A 4,921-nucleotide genomic window follows, 5' to 3' on the forward strand; every position below is an offset into this window, starting at 1 on the left:
ATTGATGGTTTGGGGTGCCATGTCATCTGCTGGTGTTAGTCCATTGTGTTTTCTGAGGTCCAAGGTCAACGCAGCCGTCTGGAAGTTTTAGAGCACTTCATGCTTCCTGCTGCTGACCAACTTTATGGAGATGCAGATTTCATTTTCCAACAGGACTTGGCACCTGCACACACTGCCAAAGCTACCAGTACCTGGTTTAAGGACCATGGTATCCCTGTTCTTGATTGGCCAGCAAACTCGCCTGACCTTAACCCCATAGAAAACCTATGGGGTATTGTGAAGAGGAAGATGCAATACGCCAGACCCAACAATTCAGAAGAGCTGAAGGCCACTATCAGAGCAACATGGGCTCTAATAACACCTGAGCAGTGCCAGAGACTGATCGACTCCATGCCACGCCGCATTGCTGCAGTAATCCAGGCCAAAGGAGCCCCAACTAAATATTGAGTGCTTTTCATGCTCATACTTTTCATGTTCATACTTTTCAGTTGGCCAACATTTCTAAAAATCATTTTTTTTGCATTGGTCTTAATTGATATTCTGATTTTCTGAGATACTGAATTTGGGACTTTCATTAGTTGTCAGTTATAATCATCAAAATGAAAGGAAATAAACATTTGAAATATATCAGTCTGTGTGTAATGAATTAATCTAATATACAAGTTTCACCTTTTGAATGGTATTACTGAAATAAATCAACTTTTTCATGATATTCTAATTTTATGACCAGCACCTGTACATAGCGGTACAGTATGCTTTAAAAAGTGTTGTCTTCACAGATTCTGAGCACATACCAAATTGAGACCTTCTTGTGACAATTATGTTAAGTGTTCAAATTCAGTATATGCCATTAAGTTATCATTTAGAGGACTGATAGATTAAATATTATAATTTATTAAATATAGTCTATGATATGAGGCATCAAGTTTAGATGTCTGCACCGACAATTTAGGCTAAATTGTATATGCAAAATTCAACTGCATTAACTCAGACATTAGACAAAAACAAAGGAACAATTGCAAGAATAAGAAAAACCACAGACCATTAACGGGATCGTGACAATAATTTTATTACGCTGCATTGTAGCTAGGCATTTGAAAGTAGCGCCAACTATTTTGTCCCCTTTCGCTTTCCGTACATCCAGTTGTCTTTTGGTGTATTTGCATGCTGCTGTGTTGCCACATCCACAGTCTTTTTATCCGCAGAATTGGTCTACTTTGTGCAAATGTTTGATGAACAATTTGTATCAGGTATATTACGCAGACCTGGCAACCCACTAAGCAAACACGCTTCGTCGAGGGGGAACAGGAATTCCAAAGGGGAACGGAATCGACTGCTACACCGGCGCAACTGTTACAGAAGATAAACGGGTAAGTTAATATCATACAATATATGCATATATGTTTTTTTTTCCCGTTACAAAGTAATTTTAAGCTCTTACACATTAATATTGCCGATTCTCTCCACAAATATGTTTACATATTTACCCCTGTAGACTGCTCGTCACCGATGCTTGTTTTATAGCCAACCTACTTCTGTATTAAAGTAATAATAATAACAATACACGACTGGGATGCTTTTCCTCGCTTTCTCTGTTTTTCCTAATACTTTTTGGGGAATTTTTCACACATTTCAGATATTTGACAACGCGATCGGCTTCAAGACCCTGCTCTGCCTCTGTGCCTCATCTATCTGCCCCTGGGAGGTAGCTATGCTGTGTGAACATTGTTGCGCAAAACCGTGTAACTTAAAACTACGACAAAATATGAAACCTTTTATCTATAGAGTTGTGACTTTACAGTGATTTTATAGTAGGTTAGTGACATATTCCATATACAGCTTCACTGATTGTTAATTCACTGATTGTTAAAGGATGCTATGGATTTCTGTGTAAAGGATACACTTAGGAAGTGGAACCTGGAAACTTTAATTGACAGATTTGCAGGTGAGAGATAATGTAGGAAGTAATTAAACATGCAAATTTGGCATTATTGCAAAAACAGATACCCCAAAGTCTATTCTTTGGCAAAAAAAATACATATTTTAACTTATTTTATCATATTTAAATGTATATTCACAATATTGAAAACTGTAGGACTTGCTGGCCACATCCAGAAAAACGAATGGATCATGGCCCTCTGCTGGATGCACATGGTCAAAAGGCTTTTTCTTTCTGTAAATGTAATTCCTACAGGGTTTTTTCCCCTAACCAGCAGATAGCATTACAATTCTGCCCCAACACCTAGATCAAGACCCAGAAACAACTTATATTTTATAATTTACATAAATGCTAAAATAATTTTTTTCATAAACATTTTGAAAAGTAAATAAAAAAAGATAATTTATAAAATTTATATTATTAAAAATGTATATACAATCGTATACAAGACCTGAAAGCAAACATTGTTTTGGTGAACTATCTGTTTAGGTTTAATTGTGTGCATAATTGATGGTTAAGGGTAGGAGATATATGACATATGACAGATAAATATTATTAGAAAACAGTGGTCTATGACCGTGTTTTTCAATCCTGGTCCTGGTCTGTACATTTTGTATGTCTCTCTCATCTGACACACTCAGTGCAGCTCATGGAGCTCTCTTCTAACGAACTGATGATCTGAATCAGGTGTTAAATAAGGGAGACACACAAAATATGCAGAGCAGTGGGTCCCCAGGACCAGGATTTAAATAAATAAATACATGCATACATAACGTACATTCATAATTTAAATGTTTCTGTTCTCATGTCAGATATGTATGCATGTATGTACCAAGAGATTCTTAAAAACCACATATAGCCAGAAGAATCATCTGACAACAATACTAGTGAAACTGAGGTACCCACCGTAACTGAGGTGCCTACTGTGACACTGACTGTTGTGGAAAATTCAGCCTCATTTGTACGTATTTCCCTTTCCCTGATCTTTAAAATCACACATCAGATCAACCTTAATAAATTACAAAGTTTCGGTCAAAGAAACTGGTCACATTTAACATCACTGATAAAGAATTCTGTAATATATATATATATTTTAAATATTAAATATTAAACATATTAAGGGAATCCTAGCATTATAAAGTTATATACATTATGTATAATTCTAAAGTATTGTTTTTCTCCAATAAGGATATACGACAGATTTTAGAGGGATGCGCACATGGGTCTTCCATTCTCTCGTCTTTGGAACGAAACCACAACTTATGTCTTGAAGACAGAAGGAAAATGGTTCGCATTTTGGTGTCCCATTTAATGGAGAAGTTTGGAGAATAGTAAGTGATGTTTTATTCATTGTTCTACTTTACATAAAGTCAGTCATATGCTGTAAATATAGTTTACTCATAAGTAATCTATACAATCCTTCTACTAGTCCATCACCAGACAAAAAAAGAGAGCTAGCTCTGGCCCTGGTATCACAATTCCCATGCCTTAGAGATTCAGAGGGCAGTGGATATGTGAGTATGCCCAGCAGTTGACAGAACTATGGTTACCTTCACACTGCAGTAGTATTTTGTGAATATTCTTTGTGAATAACACAAAGAAGATATATTGAAGACATTTTTGGGTAAACTATCCCTTTAACATATTTATGTTGATGTTTTAGGGAGTATGGTATACACCAGAACTATACTGCCATCCAGCCACAGGGTTTTTGGAGGAACGACTCCGTAATATCAGAAAGCGCCTCCACAGTCACCGTTCAGCATCAGCACAGCGATCACAGACCACAAATGAGCGCGAGCTACTGTGACTGATCGCATCACTTTATTGCTAGGTAAGAAAAAAAAAACAGAAGGTGTAGAAACCTTATTAACTTTCTTGATCTTTCTACTTTCTTACTACTTCCTTTATTCCTTAAATCCAAATTGTGCTGTGGTCAAAAAAAGTTAATTGTGAAACTGTGTCTAAAGAATCCACAGAGTTTGTTCCATTATTTTCTTATTTAAAACTTTTTGCTTGTCTTCTGTTCACATGTGCCCTCAATAATTGTTCTTTGTGGCAATATTATGTTTGTAGGTATAGTCAAAGTACACACTGTTACAATGACCAGTTAAAATGTTATGATTCTTAAAAGGTTACTTTAAGTTGTTGTTATATAAATCACTCTGATGCTCTTTGCTCATGCAGACACAGAAGTGAGTGAGTCAGACAATAACAAAATAACAGAGTGGCTTAAGAAGAGTAAGCAATCAGTTAGTCAAGTTGAGGAATTTATGAGAGGAACCGCTATCTACCGAGCACAGTGGATTAGAGAAAATGGATCAAAATCTGTAATGGATATAACCCAAGAGTATCCAAGACTTTTGGACACCCCTGGAATGGTAAAGGACTGTTTAATCTATAATAGGAAAATTAGGTTCTCCAGTAATTTTAAGAAAACATTAAAAGTGTCCTGCCCTAAAATATGAATCTTTTTTTTTTTTTTTATATTTATAGAAAAATAAATGTCAGTACTTTTATTATTATTTCACCATATGAGGTGATCACATCCTAAGCCAGGGGTCTCCAAACTCTGTTCTGGAGGGCCACTGTCCTGCAGAGTTTAGCTCCAACTTTCCTCAACACACCTGTTAAGGTTGGAGCTAAACTGTGCAGAACAGTGACCCTCCAGGACAGAGTTGGGACACCCCTGTCCTAAGCAAATGGTTATCAGCTGTTATCAAAGCACAACCATTACAACAATTAACTTCATTTGGGTGATGAAGATTTTTTACAAACTGCATAAATTGGGTGTTAGTTGTACTCTTATAGTGTGGTTTTAACTGTTCCTTTTCTTAATTAATTTTCAGATTGCTCAGGACTTCGGTATTTTATACCCTCATGCCAAAGACAAACTTTTTTAGCTCTGGGGACTTGCATCTCAACGAATACTTTCATATTGCAAGACGGAGAAGAGAGCTTTGGATATTCTTCCACTTCAGA

The 4,921-nt window shown here is 36.4% G+C and overlaps 1 long non-coding RNA gene across 1 annotated transcript; it reads left to right on the forward strand.

Annotated features, from left to right (window-relative positions):
- The first annotated feature begins 3,218 nt into the window (after positions 1-3,218).
- LOC306852517 lies at positions 3,219-3,742 on the forward strand. The gene is made up of 3 exons (XR_013782621.1): positions 3,219-3,270; positions 3,369-3,453; positions 3,603-3,742. It is a non-coding gene; the product is annotated as an uncharacterized lncRNA (long non-coding RNA).
- Positions 3,743-4,921: the final 1,179 nt, after the last annotated feature.

Source organism: Barbus barbus, assembly GCF_936440315.1.
Source record: "Barbus barbus genome assembly, chromosome: 32".
Classification (NCBI taxonomy): domain Eukaryota; kingdom Metazoa; phylum Chordata; class Actinopteri; order Cypriniformes; family Cyprinidae; genus Barbus; species Barbus barbus.